At 55.0% G+C, this 18,242-nt stretch overlaps 1 long non-coding RNA gene across 1 annotated transcript in view; it reads left to right on the top strand.

Annotated features, from left to right (window-relative positions):
* Positions 1–16,886, top strand: part of LOC117976626 (uncharacterized) — an 85,295-nt gene extending 68,409 nt beyond the window's left edge. The window contains exon 3 of the long non-coding RNA XR_008621597.2: positions 15,607–16,886. This is a non-coding gene — a long non-coding RNA (uncharacterized LOC117976626). The remainder of the gene's footprint in view (positions 1–15,606) is intronic.
* Positions 16,887–18,242: the final 1,356 nt, after the last annotated feature.

Below are 18,242 nucleotides of genomic sequence, written 5' to 3'. Positions count from 1 at the left end.
CAGGACGAGAGAGGCCCTCTCTCTTCTGAGTGCCCTTTGAGCCGGGCACGGGCTTCACCACCTAGAAGGCATCCAATACCTCATGGGCGTGACATTCTTGGTGATGGGTGCTGTCTTGTTCTGATCTCTGCACTGCACCACCGGGCCCAGCACACAGAAGGCAGCATGAAATGCAGGTTAAACACACCCAACCAGACCCTTTGGGTGCAAGGACCTTGCCTTTCTCACCTTTGCACCTTCTGAACAAAGCAGCAGGTCCAGTCGCTGACATTTGCTGAATGAATGGATGCTGGATGCGCGAAGACCTGGGCGAGGAGTGTATGAACGGGCGTGTGTGTGTGGATGCGGGGAAGGGCAGGAGGCAGGCTGCAGCGGTCAGCGCAGGGGCGGTGTGGGCGGGGAAGTGCTTGCTTGCTTGCTTGCAAACACACATGTCACGCTCGGGGTGAGCATCCCTCATAATGGCCTTATTTTGGCTTCTCTAAATTGATTCCTGATGTGCTCAAGTGTGGCCCTGGCATCTTTGGGGGTTGGAAATTCCGGATGCTGCAGTAATTGTTCTTGCTAATTACCAGGAAGCATCAAATAAGAGGAGCTTTTTTTCTCTTCCTGGCTGGATTTTGTTATGCTAATTAGACTTGTGTAAGCTGTTGCTCTTGAACCTGGAGAGTTAGAAAAACATTTGCATTAATACCTGGGAAGCTGCCGCAGAAGCCAGTTATTATTTTAATGATGGTCATTGAAGAGTGCTCCTGTTTGGGGGCTGAGTTCAGGTGTGTGCATGTGTGCGTGTGAGTGTGCATGCATGTGAGTGTGCCTGGGTGTGAGTGTGCATACGTGCATGTGTGTGGTGTTCTAATGGCCTGTCCCGTGCTACGCACTTGCTTGCTTGGTGAGACGGCAAGTCTCTTTGCCTCTGCAGCACAGACCCTCATTCATCCCTCATCCCCTCCTGGGTAGCCGGGAGCCAAGATATGAAGGCAAGAGGGGTAATGAGCTCTTAAATTCTGGTCTTCGCTTTTCAAGTCAATACCAATGTTAATTAAACATCAACCACCCAGATTTCCAGTCTGGAAGGCAAGGAGGGAAGCCACCTCTCTCTGGAGTTCTCAGGGACTAATGGAGGCTGTCCTGGCCTTGTCTTCCGGCCACCTGGCTCAGTCCCTGCCCTTCCCTCCTCAAAACCGCAGGTGCTTCCCACAACTTCTTGGCCACCTTCAGCCCACAGTGGTTCCCTGTGTGAAGGGAGATGTGGGTGGAAACACTTGTGGAAAGACATCGGCAGCAAGGGGAGTGGGTAGGGTCCTGATGCTTTTTGCACAGACCCTTGAGGGAACTGTGTAAGGAAAATAAATCTTGGGGCCTCAAAATCACTGAACTAAAGGGAAAGTCAGGCTGGGAACTGCTTAGGGCAAACCTACTTCCCGTTCTATTCAAAGTCCCCCCTTTGCTCTCTGAGATACATGCATTGCCTCCTTTGGAGAGGCTCATCAGAAACTCAAAAGAATGCTACCATTTGTCTCCTCTCTACCTATGAGCGGAAGCCCTCTCCCTGCTTCCAGTTGTCCTGCCTTTCCGGGACAGAACCAATGTTCATCTTACATATGTGGATTGATGTCTCTTGTCTCCCTAAAATGTATAAAACCAAGCTGTGCCCTGACCACCTTGGGCACATGTCATCAGGACCTCCTGAGGCTGTGTCATGGGCGCGCGTCCTCAACCTTGGCAAAATAAACTTCCTAAATTAACTGAGACTGTCTCAGATATTTTGGGTTCACAGAACCACAGGCCGCCTGGCCCTGTGCTGCCCACCTGCACCCGCTGGGCCTTCAGCTGATGAGAGGAGTGTGAGGGCCAGGGTGGCTTCACCTGCTGGGAACCTTGCTCGGCCAGCTTCTCTCCCCTGGCCCAGGGACAGGTCCTCGAGTCCCCGGCACAGTGACTCTCATTCTCTGGCTGAATACCTCCTTCTTCCCTCCCCTTGACACCCCCACCTGCACCCCACATGCCCAGCGGCAGCTTCTGTTGCAGAGAGCCCGGCGAAGGGAGCTCACGGAAGCTCCAGGAGCCTGAGAGCCTTAGGAGGCCCTGGGTGTCAACGTTGCCTGATTTTCTCATTTCATCTCTTACAAGCTTTCAGGACGCTAACATGATTAAGTTCTTCACACAATTTATTAGCATCATGTTGGAAATCCAGTAGTATATTATACTGTCTGAGTAATCCAATTAGCAAAATGTATTTATTTAACAGGAATATCAGCCGCATGCGATCCCACACCATGTCCCTGACCAGCCTTCTCCACTCTTGATCATGTCCCCCATGGAAAGGATGTTCTGTGCATGCAGGAAGCAATGAGGGAGGGTGAGGCAGCCCAGAACCCACGGTGTGGGGTGGGGAGAGAGTGGTGTGGGTGGCCGGGTCACCCCCTAGAGCTGGGATCGAGTGAGCCACGCTGAGTTGCAGGTGTTCAGTTCTGAAGCAGGATGTTCCTGTGGGAAGGGTGAGTCCACACAGCACTAGGTCTAAATTCTGGCTTTGCCCTGGCTTCTCACTCTGTGAATCCTGGGCAGGCTCTTGAAAGTTTCTGCACCCAATTTCCTTAATATCTGTGAAATGGAGACAAAATCCCCTCCTTGCAAGCCAGGCCAGTTCTGAGGATGGGGGCTGGGGGACGGATGTGACTTTTCTCTGCCCGTCTGGTCCCGTATGCCCCCTCACTTCAAGATATCCCACCTTTTGAGGCCAAACCAATGTATAATGTTCATGTACTGATTAACGATTTTGCCTGAAACTTCTGCTTTCCTGAAATATACTCCCGCCTTTAAAAACCCTTGCTTGTGGCCGGGTGTGGTGGCTCATGCCTATAATCCCAGCACTCTGGGAAGCCCAGGTGGGTGGATCAACTGAGGTCAGGAGTTTGAGATCAGCCTGGCCAACAAGGCCAAACCCCAACTCTATAAAAAATACAAAAATTAGCTAGGCATGGTGGTGCATGCCTGTAGTCCGAGCTACTTAGGAGGCTGAGGCAGGAGAATTGCTTTAACCCAAGAGGCAGAAGTTGCAGTGCACTGTGATCTCACCACTGAACTCCAGCCTGGGTGACAGAGTGAGACACAACAACAAGAAAAGAAACCACCAACAAGAAAAAACAAAACCGTTGCTCGTGAGCCATTGAGGATGTCGGGTCTTAAGTGTGAGCTGCCTGATTCTCCTTGCTTGGCACCTGGCAAATAAATGCCCTCCTTTCTCCTGCTGCAAACCTCAGTGTGGGTATTTGGCTTTACCAACCTGGGTGAGTGGAGCCAGTTTTGTTTTGGTAACAGACCCTCCTAGCTGTTCCTAGCTCCTCCATCTGCTTGGAGACGGTGCCTGGGCTCTGGATGGGGCTCCCCATCCTTGGCATAGCGCTGGGTGCTCAGAGCAAAGATCAGCCAAAAGGAGTCCACGCCTCTGCTGTTCAGTGCAAGGGCGATGACAGTGTAAACAAGAGCAGTGCCCTGACACTTGAGGAACTGAATGAGGATGCTCGGCTGCTCGCGGGTGGCTGGGAAATCACCTCCTTGAGAAGGTGTGGAGAGGCGGAAGACACTGCGTTCTCACTTCTAACCAGCTGCCTCTCGAGAGGCACCACCGCTGTGGCAGCACCGTTGAGCCCTCCCTTGCCATGGTCACCAGCATCCATCCAGGCACCCGGAGGCCCCGATGAAGGCAGGTGTGGTGGGGGCTGCGCGTGTCCATCACTGCCTCATCCTGCCTGCCCACCCCCAAACTGGGTGCCAGAGTCCTTCTCGTCCTGATTTCACTCATCACAGTGGTGGTCCTGCCAGGTGGGCACCCTCAGCCATTCTCCCTGGACCATCACCATCAAGGATGTGGCTGCAGGAACCTGGGCCTGCCTAGGCTTGGGGGGTCCCCTCCCTAACTTCCAGCCAGTCCCCAGCCACCATGTCCAGGAAGCATTAGGCTGTCTTTCCAACTCCTTGTACTTGATTCTTTCATTTGCACAGTGGGCAGGGAGCAAGACCCTTGCTTCCTACTCTTGACATTCTTAGCAAGAATGACTGCTGTCCGGAAGTTTTGTTTTTTATTTATTTTGTTTTTTTGTTTTTTTGTTTGAGACAGAGTCTCCTTCTGTTGCCCAGGCTGGAGTGCAATGGTGCAATCTTGGCTCACCGTAACCTCCACCTCCCTGGTTCTCCTGCCTCAGCCACCTGAGTAGTTGGGATTACAGGCACCCATTATCATGCCTGGCTTATTTTTGTATTTTTTTAAAGATGGGGTTTCAACATGTCGGCCAGGCTGGTCTTGAACTCCTGACCTCAGGTGATCCTCCCGCCTTGGTCTCCCAAAGTGCTGGGATTATAGCCGTGAGCCACTGCACCTGGATCTGAAATTCTTAGTACTTTATTAACAAGGTCTCCCCTTGTCATGTGCACTGGGCTCCACAGATTAGGTAGCCCGTCCTGCATCCAACTTCTAATGACCCCAAGCAAGCAGGTATTAGCACCCCGTTTTACAGACAGGAAACCCAGGGGCAGAGCTACGGAGCTGCCCAAGATGACTAGGCAATGAGGGCCTCTGACCTGAGCCTGCCTTCCCTGGGGAGATCCCCATGCTCCCTTTGTTTCATTCTCTGGGGGGCAGAGAATGGAGGCCAGAGGTTAACGCTGTCATGTGCCAGCCCTTCTTTCAGAGTGGAAATTGAAAGGGACCTGGCAAAGTGACAAGAACCCCAGCTATGTGAGTGCATGGTGGGGGATCTGCCGTCTCCCCCAGCCCTGTGGGTCTTTCTCCCTTTTGAGGTGCGGGGAGCCAGTGTGGCCCAGGGAGGGAGCGTGGCAATGCCTGGGGGCTGTCTGGAGCCAGCAGGAACAGTGGACTTCAGGAGGAAAACAAAGGGGTCCCCACTCCTCTGGCTGGCAGGCTCCAGGCACCCCCTACCTGTGACGGTCAGGCCCTGTCCACGGCGCTGTGGTGAACGCCCCCTCCGGAGGTCCCTTCTCTCCAGACTCGGGGCCCTGGAGTCGGGGCAGACACCTCGGGTTCCTCCTTCTCTTCTCCCAGTGGAACTCTTAGTCCTCCTTGTATAACTGAGATGTCTCCACCACGCGCCCCCCAACTCCCTACTAATAGCTGCAATGTTGCGCCTTCCACATTAATGACAGGTGTGCAGGGACAAGGCTGCCTGCCTGCCAGTGGGTTCCCTGACATCACACCCGCTCGCTGGAGCAGCACACCCTAAGGCAACTGAAATCCTAATAGGTCCCTCTAACTGCCCTCTGCATCAATCCTGACACCAGGCGCTTTCTTCTTCTTCCCCACGGCTCGCCTTATAACTCTGTCGTTGTCATTGATTTTGACTAAAAGAGAGAAAAACCCACTCATGCTATGACTGTTCCAAGTTAGCGAGGCAGAGAGCTCTGTGGAGCGTCGGCTGGGGGCAAGGAGCCAGGGCTTGGGCGGCATCAGTCCATGCAGGGTGTGCCTCGTGGGTCCCCTGGGGGCCAGGAGGGAGGTCAGCAAGCGGGGATGAGGGAGACTGGAAGGCTGATGGCAGGTGAGACCCCTGGGGGGGCCGTCTGTTCCGCTCCTTCCCTCCCTCCCCCTGCCCTCGGAAGCATCTGCCAGGCACTAGGGGGTTGGGGGAGGTGAGTGGAGGGTCCAGTTGCAAAATGCTTTCTGTGGCAGGGCCAGAACCAAACAACAATAAAAGAGAGGCTGTGCCCCCGTCCCTGTTCCCTACCTCAGCACAGGTAGCCGGAGGCCTGAGCCACACCCACCTGGCTGGATTTGAGAGTTCTGCAGGACCCTGGACGTTGAAGGGGTTGGTGGTGAGCAACGGGGGGTGTGAGCAGCTCGGGGTGCTCGCTGAGACCCCTGCCAAGCAAAGGCTCGCTCTCCAAGAAGTGGGGAGCAAGCGTCCTCTCCTCCTACCGGGACCCACCACCAGGGTCTTTCTAACTCTGAGGAGGAGAGAGGAGGGGAAAGAAAGGGCGAAGAGAAAAGGGGAATGAAGGCGAGGGCCCGGAATGGGAAGGGAAGGGAGGAAGAGAAGGAGTGGAGAGGGCCTGCTGGAGTGAGGGGCACTTACTGGAGTGGGGGGGGGGCCTGCTGGAGTGGGGGGGGCCTGCTGGAATAGGGGGAGGCCTGCTGGAGTGGGGAGGGCCTGCTGGAGTTGGGGGGCCTGCTGGAGTGAGGGGCACCTACTGGAGTAGGGGGGGCCTGCTGGAGTGGGGGGGGGCTGCTGGAGTGGGGAGGGCCTGCTGGAGTGGGGGGGCCTGCTGGAGTGGGGAGGGCCTGCTGGAGTGGTGGGGGCTGCTGGAGTTGGGGGGGCACTGCTGGAGTTGGAGGGGCAGGAGTGGCCATTCTCTTACTTCTCCCTCCACTGTGTTTTCTTTGCCCCCTGCTACTGCCAGGCCAAGCACCTTTCTCCCAGGATTATAATTCGCGTGGAGTGAACCCCCTTTCTATTTTCAAGGTGTCCAGCTCTTGCTGGGCACTGCACCTTAGGTGGATCACCCAAGAGTCTGCTGAGTACCCCTGCACAAGTCCAGAGAGAGACACAGAAGCGGGGCGTTGTCCTCAGGGACTCGAGACTCACAGACGAAGATTGGAAACCCACCAAGCCCTCTGTGAAATCTGGGCCACCAGCACCCTGCTCCCATGGGGTGAGAGTTGTATCATGGGGACAAGGATGGTGCCCTGTAAATGCTGACCCACCGATGGGGACACTGGAGATCGGGCAGTTTGGGGACAAAGGCAGACCCAGGGGAGTGGCTACTTGGAGATTAGGAAGAGAAGTGTGGGTGGGAGGCTGCCTCCTGTGGCCCAGGGTATCCTGTCAGTGTGCTGTTTGACCCAAGCCATGTGGTGGGGTCCCCAAGAAGCAGCAAGTTCAGGGGATGCTGTTCTCATGCAATTATATTCCTCTCAATAGCAGCTTTCAGGAAACACAAGGCCAGAGGCACTTTAATTGGAATGGCTTTATAACACTTTTCACATCAGATCAAACCCTGTGATGACAATTGCATTCCACTGTTTGGTTTGAAAAGCACGTTAACAGAGGGGTGCAGGGCTGGATTCATTAGAGATGTGCAGAACTGCCCCAGTGCAGCTCGGATGGTTCTGCAGGCCCAGGGTGAAGGAATGAATTGGCTTCCTCATGTGTTTTAAATCCATCACTTGTTGGAGCAAATCAATCCCCAGAATACTAGCGTCCTTGGTGGAGTGATAAGATCAGGTTCTGGAATGCACTCTCGGCTCTGGCTCAAGATGGCCCTCACCCCGCAGAGGCGTGGCGCCAAGGCCTCAGCACCCCCACCGTCTGGGGCAAGCAGCGGTGCCCGCCTTTGCCTTCCGGGAGGAAAGTTCTTCATCCAGATCTGTGGCCCCAGGATCCACCTTCCCAGGCTGCTGCACGTTCTGCCTTGGCTCCATGCCAGAGAGTGTCACTGTGCCTGGGACACGGGGACCTGTCCCGGGGCTGGGGGAGAGGAGCGAGCAGAGGAAGGCTCCTGGCAGGCGAAGCCATGCTGGCCTCACTCCAGACCTCACATCCTCTCATCAGCTGAAGATGCACCAGTGCAGGCGGGCAGCACAGGGCCAGGCGGCCCATGGTTCCCTTAAGGGGGAGGGGTGGGAAATCGGGACAAGCTCCCTGAGAGCCAAGACCTCCAACTGCGGTGGGTCAGCCACACGGTGCCCGGGAAAGCAGGCGGTGGCCTCCCTGTTTCCCCCGAACCACAGCCGCTGACTCCACATGACGGGGCCATCTATGGGGCTCCTCTCAAGACCTTGCCCCAGGAGGATCCCCCTCATCTGCAGGCAGGGCCCCAAGCCCGGACCCCCAGGAAGGGGCCACCCTAACTGCTCTCCTCTAAAACCACAGCCTTGTTTTCCAGCAACCCCTGCCCCATTCTAAAGGAATCCTTCCTCTCCCCTTGAAGGGCCTGCGGACAGACTAAAGCCTCCTTCTCTGTTCCAGATTCTTCTCCCAGAGGAGCTGAATTTCAGCCGAATACCCATGGGCAGTTATGGTGGCCCCTAACAGCTCTCAGGGAGCCAGTCCCGATTTCACACCCCTCCCGCTGTGGGCACTGGTAAGGAGGCATCTCACTGGTCCACTGGCAATCCCGCGGGGAGCCGGCTCTTCTTGTGGGATTTGCTGAACCCAGGCTGGCAGAGCTCAGGCTGGCAAATCCCTGCATTGCAAAGCCAGGGCACTGAAAGGAGGCAGGGAGGGGCTGCTTCCGGGACCCAGAGTCTTGGCAGCTGTTGCCGGGCAAGAATCCACCCCTGCCGCTGCCATTGGTCCTTCTGCCTCTTCCTGGCAGAGCAAGAGTGATGCCCACACCCAGGGGGCTGGTCCGTTCCATCACCCAGGCTGCCTAAGGAGGCCATGCCCACTGGCTTAGGCTGCCTTTTGGGGTCCAGCGCCATCCCGGCCAGGGCCACAAAGACAGACACAGAGGAAGCAGCCACAGCTGCCTGGCCATGGCCCCCATGCCAGGGCTCCTGGGCACAGCTGCTCTGTGATTCTCCTGCCTGCTGCTTGCCCGGCTCCTTTGCCTTCTTTCTCCCCAGGGCCTCACCCTTTCCCAGTGCCTGTTGCTGATGGATGGGCAGGCGGGCGCCCTACTCCTGCTCTCCTGCTGTCCTGTCTCCTGGGGTGCAGTGCTGGGCAGCCTCATGCAGCCAGGGTCTATCTTGGGCTTCAGGGCACTGGGCACCCTTCGGGCACATTGACCTCAGGCTCCCCAAGGGCAGGCCCCACCTGGCTTGTTCATCTGCACCTAGAGCAGCACCTGGCACACAGTAGGATCGAATAGATTAGTGATCTGAGGGACTGTGGCACCCACTCCTCCCCACAGCAGGAACTGGCCTGTTTGCACCCTTCCTGTGGGAACGGAAGCCTGACTTCTGGGAAGCCCTGGAACCCTGGAAGAGGAAGGGGCAGATCCTGGGGTGAACAGGCTGTGCGGTACAGCAGCAAACAGCAGAGAGGCTGGGGGTGGGGTGAGGGTGAGTGGCAGGGAAGTGAGGGCAGACCCTGCAGAATTCCAGAAAGGCCAGATCAGCAGTGACCCCCGTTTATCAGGGGTCCCCCTCCAACCAGGAACTGGGACCAAACCGTCAGAGTGTCTGCAAGAGTCATCAGGGCCAGAGGCAGTGTGGTGTCATGGTTAGAGCCCGAGCTTTGCAAGGGACGTACACCTGGGTCCACGTCGCCGTGTGACCTCGGGGAAATCTCTCAACTCCTCTGTGTCTGTTAAATAGAAACAACAACAATAACAACTCTCACAGAGTTACTATGAGGATTTGATGCGATGATGCAGGAGAAATGCTTAAAATAGTGTCTGGCACGTGGTAAACTTTTAATCAGTTTTAGTTAAAAGTTGCAGCGGTGATAATTATGGCAAAGGTTTGGATGGGTGGAAAAGCCTCAGAAAACGAGAGGCCTCGGTGTTCCACGTTGCTGTGTGAACTTGAGGCACGTGTGTGTCCCTCTGGTCTCTGCCAGTTAGGGAGGGAGGAGCCGGGGATGGACGCCGTGGAGCACTGACTTTGTCCTGAGATTTGTGGGGTTGAATGATGAGATGCTTCAGGCTCATGGTACGGTTCTCTTAGGCCAATTGCATTTCATCCTTGTGCCACCTCTGGGCAGTCAACTGGCCAGTGACTATGACCATCATGTTTCTGGTAAGGAAATCCAAGGCCCAGCGAGGGAAGTGAAATGGCCACACCGCACCTTTCTGGCCAACGAGGGCAGAACCCACATTGCTAACTTCTGCCCTGAGTTCCTGGGGCCTTCACGGTCTGCTGGGCTTATGAGGTTGTTTGTTGATTGGTTGTTTTTTTTTTTTAATCAATGGCCATGAACAGTGTTGGAAACCCAGACAATGAGTAGTTCTGGGGGCAAAGCCCTACCCTAGGGAAGGGACTGTCCTGGAGTTTAAAGAGGAATGTTCTGGAATCTGCTGTTAGGAACACATGATGGTCACATATTGGGGCCTGATGCTTGAGACCTTACAAAGTACTTTCACAGACCTTATGGCTTTGGCGCCTCTCAGCCCGTGTGCTTTTCATCCCGTGTATTAGTGAGGGTTCTCTAGAGGGACAGAGCTAATAGGATAGATAGATAGATATAAAGGGGAATTTATTAAATATTCACTTACACAATCACAAAGTCCCACAGTGGGCTGTCTGCAAGTTTGAAGAGCAAGGAAAACAAGTCTGAGTCTCAAAACTGAAGAACTTGGAGTCTGATGTTCACGGACAGGAAGCATCCAGCACGAGAGAAAGATGTAGGCTGGGAGGCTAGGCCGGTCTCGCTTTTTCACGTTTTTCTGCCTCCTTTATATTCGCTGGAAGCTGATTAGATGGCGCCCACCAGATTGAGGGTGGGTCTGCCTTTCGCAGCCCACTGACTCAAATGTTAATCTCTTTTGGCAACACCCTGCCAGACACACCCAGGACTAATACTTTGCATCCTTCAGTCCAATCAAGCTGACACTCAGTATCAACCATCACATCCCACTTGGCAAACAGTCTCAGCAACAGCAAGGTTGTCAAGTCAGGACTTGAACCCAGATCTTCAGGTTCTGAGCCCAAAGGCACCCTCTCTGAGGGCACTAGAAGTGTCCTATGACCTGACTAGGTGCCAGGGTCATCGAACTTTTGCTCCTCTGGAGAGAAACCTGAGGCAGAAGCCACGTCCTGTTTTCCAGGGAAACCTCATCGTTGACCTGTCACAGCCCAGGGCCTGCTGGGAAAATCTCTCTCAGGTACAGACCACCCCCCGACGTTGTTCTAAAAAGGGAGCTATCTACTGGAGGAATATTCCCCAGGAATAATTGCTAAAAGACCTAATTTTGGAGATAACCACGATTATAAATGTCTCATTACTTTAATTAAAGTCTCATCCATCACGGATGCTCTGTTCCCTGAAGCACAAGGGGCTAATGCGGCGGCAGCCACTGTGAGAGGCCGAGCATGTATTCACACAGCAACCTCCTCCCAGCCTCCTGGGTCAGATGCTGGCAGCCCTGCCATCCCTCCCACCAATGCCCCATTTCCTCCTCCATGGCCCAGATACCGCATGCCCTTTCAAACACTCTTCTCTGCTCCAACTGCCCAACTGTGATGTCCCCCGTCCCAGAGCGGGAGATTCGGCAAAAGCTGGCATTTGTCAAGTCAGAATGCAACGGGGCCCGTCAGAAGCAGAGGACGCCCAACAGCTGGTGTCTCGGGAGAAAGGTGGCAGGGCCCCAAACAGGATTTGTGTATCGGGATATTGGGGGCTGTGTCTGCCACCCTGGGGGTTATCATGCCCAACCTCAGTGGATTGAACTCACTGTGTGCAAGGCCCTTGATGTATGGTGTCCTGTTCAGTCCCACGACAGCTCTGTGAGGTTGTGCAGTTGACTCCTGGACAATGTGGGGATTAGAGTGCTGACCCCACACAGCCGAAAATCTGGGTATAACTTTTGACTCCTCAAAATGTAAGTGCTAAGAGCCTCCTTTTGACCAGAAGCCTTACTGATAGCACCAAGAGCTAATACACATATTTTGGATGTTATATGTATGATATGCTGTAATCTTACAATCAAATAAGCTACAGAAAAGAAAATGGTATTAAGAAAATCATAAGGAGGCTGGGCGCGGTGGCTCACACCTGTAATGCCAGCACTTTGGGAGGCTGGGGGTGGGGGATCACCTGAGGTCAGGAGTTCAAGACCAGCCTGGGCAACATGGTGAAACCCCATCTCTACTAACAATACAAAAATTAGCTGGGCATGGTGGTGGCGGGCACCTGTAATCCCAGCTATCTGGGAGACTGAGGCAGGAGAATCACTTGAACCTGGGAGGCGGAGGTTGCAGTCAGCCAAGATCACGCCACTGTACTCCAGCCTGGGTGATAGAGTGAGACTCCATCACAAAAAAAAGAAAAAAGAAAAAAGAAAAGAAAAGAAAATCATAAGGAAGAGAAAGTCTAGTATTCATTAAGTGGAAGTGGATCATCATAAAGGTCTTCATCCTCCTTGTCTTCACATTGAGGAGACCGAGGAGGAGAAGGAGGAGGAAGAGGAGGAGGAGGAGGAGTTGGTCTTGCTGTCTCAGGGGTGACAGAGGCAGAAAATCCCAGCATAAGGGAACTCTTGCAATTCAAACTCTAATTGTTCGACTCAACTGCATAATCACTGCTGCTTTATCAGATCTGGAAACTGAAGGTCTGCAAGGGAGGGTGGACCCGCCCAAGATCACTCAGCACATCAGTGGCCCAGAGGCAGGCTTTGAGGTCTGTGCACCTGACTCCAGAATCTGACACCCAAACTGTGAGGCCAGAGGTGCCATTCACCCAGGTGAGGGGTGGAGGCTGGGTGAATCTCAGCCAGAAGAGGGCCTGAAGGGCAAGGCTCTAGCGAGGAGAAGCGCAGAGCTGGCCTTTGCTGGAGAGGGGTTGGGGAGAGTGGAGACTGGGAACCCGTAGCTGGGACTGGCTGGGGACAGCCCAGACTCTGGGTTGGGCAGGGAGATCAGGGCATCCTGGTGGGAAGAGGAAAAGGGAAGTGAGGTGGGCAGGGTGGTCCCTGGAGATGCAGCAAAATCCGACGTGGCCCCAGGTGGCAGGGCCCAGCCAGAGGGCTGCCTTCCAGGACGAGAGGTCTGAAGCAGTGGGCAGGACTCCAGTCTCCCACCCTACACGAGGCAGGGGGTGAGGATAGACACAGGGAGAGACAGGAGGAGATTCCGTGGGTGGAAGGAGACTGAGTCACATGGGATAAGGGGAGAGGGATCTGAGAATCCAGCAGGCTCACACACAGCGGCTGACCAAGCCCTGCAAACGCGGGCTAGGAGGGGCCGGGCTGCTGTGGGCGGGTTGAGGGCAGACAGCGGCCTCATCTGGAGGGCCTGGGAACAGGCAGATGGGGGCAGGAAGGGGAATGCCTTCGGTCGCCTGGTAGAACAAAAGCCCTGGGGGACCTTGGACAGGCCTGGGATGGGCAGGTGGCTTGCAACCCAGGGAATAACGTTCTCCAGGAACTCAGCAGTCTGGGATCAGAGTTAGGTCCAGGGACAGGAAAGGAACCAGCATGTGCTGGGTGGCTCCTAGCACCCGCACATTTTATACACATGACCTTATTTAAAACTACATGAAATGTGACCTTTCATTGCCACAGCAGCCTTGGAAGGCAGAGCTCATTATTCCCTTTCCTTGAGGTAGGACCTGGAGGCTCAGAGAGGTTATGTGACTTGCCTGAGGTCACACAGGAGCCAGGACTGGAGCAGGAGCCTGTCTGCCCTCCCTTTGCCCTTGAGGCCCTGAGGCTGGGTTGGGATTAGCCTGTAACGAGCCTGTGAGCCTGCGAGGAGAATGATGTTTGCAGGGAGGGAAGACCCTGAATCCTGGGGATTGGGGCATGTTGGGTGGGGCTGCCCAGGTTGGAGCTCCCCTGGAAGATGCCCGTCCCACCCCATTCTCGCTCCTAGACCCATTCCATTCTGGGGTTGTCTTGTGCCCAAGATCTCACTGCAAGGAAGAGGCAGAGGTGGGACCAGGACCCACATCGCCAGACCCCAGGGTCACCTTGGGGTTACCTGCGCCAGCCCTCAGGCATCCTGAGTGAGAAACCACGTGCAAAGAAGAAGGAGCCTCAGATATGAGGGCCAGCACTTGGGGTGGGTCCAGGGAGGCGCAGGCTGCGTTCTGCCGTGTCAGCCCTGTCAGCCCCAAGGCCGAGGCCATCTGTCTCCCCAGGCCCCTGAGAGGGCCCCTGAGAGGGTGCCCGGTCCTGTCCCCAGCTCAGCAGACATCTCTATCTCCCTGTGCCCTGTTAGGGTCCCCTTTAGCCTCAGGAGAAACTCCTGACCCCTTGACCTTGGCTTGCCCCGGAGTCCAGCCGTCTTTCTCCATCTCTTGACTCCATTTGAGGCCCCCTACAAGCACCCGGCATGTGCCAGGCTCTGTGCCGAGAGAAGCCCTCGCAACAGACCTGGGAGTCTGGGACCCTGTTTTGCAATGAGGAACCCCAGGCTGGGGAGATCGGGGAACCTTCTGTCGGTCATACAGCTGCTAAGGGGTGCAGCCGGGGCTCAGCTCGCATCTCACCAGGGCATCAGTCCACCTTCACTCGTCCCAGCCAGAACCGACTTGCACTCAGTGCCTCCACAGGGAACGTGATGGAGGTTTGGGTCCCGCTGTGGTGGGCCGGGCTCCCTTCCTGACATCGGAGGCGTCAGATGCCGGGAGCCTCCACACAGGGGAAGACCCCAGCCTCTGCCTTGCTCAGGGCTCACTCTGTCTTAAGTGGCTACAAGAGATACCATTTCCCGCCACGGAATCTAGCTCCATCCAACTGTCCCTGCAAACAGCCCAGCAACTCAGCCCCTCCACACACAGAGGGAAATCACCAGGGAAGGCAGTGAGCAGGGATTTCTTTCTTTTTTTTTTCCCATCCTGGGGTTAAACATCCCAGTTTGAGGTAAAACAAATTCCTTGCTGAAGCTCATCACCTCCAGCTGGGCCTTGGGAAGACCCATTTCATCTGATCATTTAGCACTGAGTCATGCTGACGAGGTGCCTGGGCTGAGCCGTCCCACGCTTGCTGAAGGCTGGTCTCAGAGGACGGAGCCTGGCAGGCTGGGGCAGGCTCTAGAGGGTCGGCTGCAGCCGGGGATGGGCTGGGGGAAGCCCTCCCTCCCTGCGTCATCAGATGACGCAGTGGGGGTGCTGTCCTCAGTCCTTTGGGGTCTGCGTCAGAGGTGAGAAGAAATTCTCCCTGGGCCTCTGCCTGGGGCCCACAGTGAGTAGGCGAGGTGAGAATCAGACCAGGAGAGGCCACCATGGGCTTGAGAATCCTGGGGCTGGGAAGACTGCTGCCCTGACCTCAGACAGGAGGAGGCGTCCAGCCCTCCCTCGGAGAAGTGGGCGCCCAGGGATCCACTCATCCAGGTTCACGGTGATCCTGCCAACCTGGGCATCATCCAACCCAACGCACCCAGCAGGCCCATTGCCCCCAGCGCCGCATCCAGCACCCCCGCTGCAGTCTCCACCTGCATCACCAAGTCAGCTGTCAGTCAGGGACTGCTTGGCTCTAGGGATTCCTCAGTTCCAGAACATGGGGAAAGGAAAGGAGAAGAGGAGAAGGGACAGAGGGAGGGAGGTAAGGATGAGAGAGAAGACGGGAGAGAGAGAAAGAGAGGGAGTGTGAAAGAGGAAGAGAGGAAGACAGGGGAGGGAGAGAGAGAGAGGGGGCACACGTTTCCTGCATGGGCGACATGACCTCTTACTAGGGTGTTATAATTTGAAGAGACTGGAAAGACTCCACCTTAATAGGTCCCTGCCACAGAGATTCAGCCTGCCCGAAATTGCCAATTCTTTATTCCTTTGGGCAAGGCCACCGAGACCCAGCTTAAAATGTAAGCGTGAGATCTAAGAAGGGCGTTTGTTCACTAGCACCCGTTAATTCGGCAGCCCTGGTCACTCGGCTGAGGCTCAGAAGGGCTGGGGCGCTCTCAGGGAAGCTGTGGCAGGAGGCAGGCTGGCGTTAGTCGTGGAACCTGTTTTGGTGACACCTATTGACCTAACGGCTGCTGTCTTCCAGGGAATGCGTCCGGGAAACACTGGCCCAGTAAGTGGTCAAGACTTCATGAACCGCAGCTGTCACTGCCTCAGAGCACCCTATGGAGAAGCAGTGGGTGAGAAAGAGTCCAGTGCACCCTATGGAGAAGCAGTGAGTGAGAAAGAGTCCAGCACACCCCTCTCCGTGTTTTGTTTTTCTGGAGATCCCTTCCCATCCGCTGCTGTGGGTTTGCAGGTCTCAGTCCTCCTGTCCTCCAAGTCTCAGGCCATGCTCCCAGCTCCGCAAAGATCCCCTGATTTCCTCCCTGTCCTTGCTGAAGATCAACTCTTCAGCCACCGAGCAGATGCCCACAGCTGTGGTGTGTGCCTCCCCTCCCCGGGCCCACGGTATAGACAGGTCCCGTCCACTTCTAGTTACTCCCAAGCTGGCCTTCCCACCGCACACCGCTGGCATCTGTACCACTGGGTCCCTGTTGCATGAGCTCATAGTATGCGCCAGGCATCCTGCCAAGCACTTCAAGGCACCTGCTCGTTTAATTCTCACGACAGCCTTCTGAAGGGGATGTGCTATCACCCCATTTTACAGATGAGGAAACAGCTTCCACCATTCTTCTGTGAAGACACCAGCTTTGGGATCTTCCCTTAGGAATGGCTCCCTGTGCCATGGGCCCACTCCCATCTGAGCTGTGACCTTGGCCAGCACCCCCAGCCCTGCTGCCCCTGGCTGGGGCCAGCCTGGACTTGGGTGGGCATGTCTGGGGCTCCCAGGTGGTTTTGTCCCTGCAGGTGGCCTCTGGCCAGCCCTCTGGCCCTTTCACTTGCAGGCAAAGGTTTTTGCTGTTTGCTTCTTGTTCCTCTGGTGAAGGACCCTGCTTTTCCTTCCAAGTTTTCTATTTCTTCTGCTTGTGGCTCAGCAGAAAAGAGAATAAAACTTCAGAGTAACATAAAAGCTTGCTGGTTTGGTGGTGTGCTGCAGGTGTCCTGCACAGGTGTGTGACCTCACCTCGACAGCTGGAAATGAGCCCCAGGGGACCGTTTACACCTGGGAATCGGCACACGCTCCAAATCAGGGCGGTTGCACTGGAGACCTGGCCATGGAACCTTCACCAGTGCACACTGCGGGGCCCTGTAGAGGTTCCTCTCCAGTTAGAGGGGACAGTCCTGCCCAGGAGCCCTTGGCTGCTGGCTTCTCCTGGCTCTCCTGCCTGTGCCCAGAGCTCAGGCTGCCACACCCCCCTACAGTTAGTGTGTAGCTGGTTACACAGTCTGTACTGCTCTCAATCGGCTTCTTGAGATTACTCAACTCCTGGCCAACACCAGAACTTATTTTTTAAATAAATACTTGCAAACTGAAACCAAGCAAGGTCCCTACACGGAGCCAGGTAGTGTGATTTCTCTACACAGTGAACAGGAGGCAGATGCCGGTCAGCATCACCACTTACAAAATCCGGCCCTGCATTGCTCTGATCTGTCTCTTTCCCCCAGGCCAGCCTTCCAGGGTTCCTGGAAGTGTGAGTGTGTATGGGAGGAGGGTGGGATCCCAATGTGTTCGAGGACCTTCGGAACTCCTCGCGCTTGAGTCAAGTACTCTGCAAGTCAGAGCCAGCGGTGCCGAGCAATGCTGCCGACTCTTCATTGACATAGTTGCATTAAAGATTCAGGATATAAATTTGAACAGGGATTAACCATTCCTAGAACAAATAGCCCTGGCTGGCACTCCTCCCTCCACACACAGCCCACTGCATTATCCAAGTGCAAACAGGTAGGGAGCCTGCCATTTTCTCTCTTCTCGCTCTATCTCCCTCCTCCAGGCAAACAGCGGCCCAAGAACAGAACCCAGAGGTGGGGGATCTCCAGCTTGAGTTGCAGGGAAGGCAGCCGGCGATGGTTCATTTTACGTGTCAGGTGGCCTGGCTGAGGAGTGCCCAGCAGGGAAAGCGTGCCTTTCCGGGTGCGTCTGTGAGGGTGGTCAGTGGGCTGGAGGAGGCAGTTCGGCCCCCACCAGTGTGGATGGGCATCATCCAATCTGCTGCGGGCCCGGATGGAACAAAAAGGAAATGGAAGGGTGGACTCTCTCTCTCTGTCCCTGAGATGGGACATCGATTTTTTCCCTGACCTTGGACATCGGCACTTTTGGTTCTTGGGCCTTTGGACTCCAGGACTTACACCAGTGCCACCATTGGTTCTTGGGCCTTTGGACCTGGACTAAGTCACACCACTGGCTTTCCTGGTTCTGGGGCTTGCAGATGGCAGATCATGGAACTCTTGGCCTCCATAATTGCATGAGCCAATTTCCATAAGAAGTCTATCTATCTATCTATCTATCTAATCTATCATCTGCCTCTCTGCCTGCCTGTCTGCCTATCTATCCCCTTGTCTGTCTACCTGCCTATCATCTATCTATCATCTATCTGTGTGTCTATCTCTCTATCTGCCTATCTATTATCATCTATCTGTCTATCTATCTATGTATCTATCATTTACCTGCCTGTCTGTCTGCCTATATGGCTGTCTGTCTGTCTACCATCTATCTATCTACTTGTCTATCTGCCTTTCTATTATCTATCTATCCATCCATCTATCTACTTATCTATTATCTATCTGTCTGCCTATCTCTATCTGCCTATCTATCTATTATCTATCTATCTATATCTATTA

The sequence above is a fragment of the Pan paniscus genome, chromosome 19, assembly GCF_029289425.2.
Source record: "Pan paniscus chromosome 19, NHGRI_mPanPan1-v2.0_pri, whole genome shotgun sequence".
NCBI classification, from domain to species: domain Eukaryota; kingdom Metazoa; phylum Chordata; class Mammalia; order Primates; family Hominidae; genus Pan; species Pan paniscus.
The sequence above is the reverse complement of the archived record's forward strand: the minus strand, read 5'-3'. Positions and strand labels throughout refer to the sequence as shown.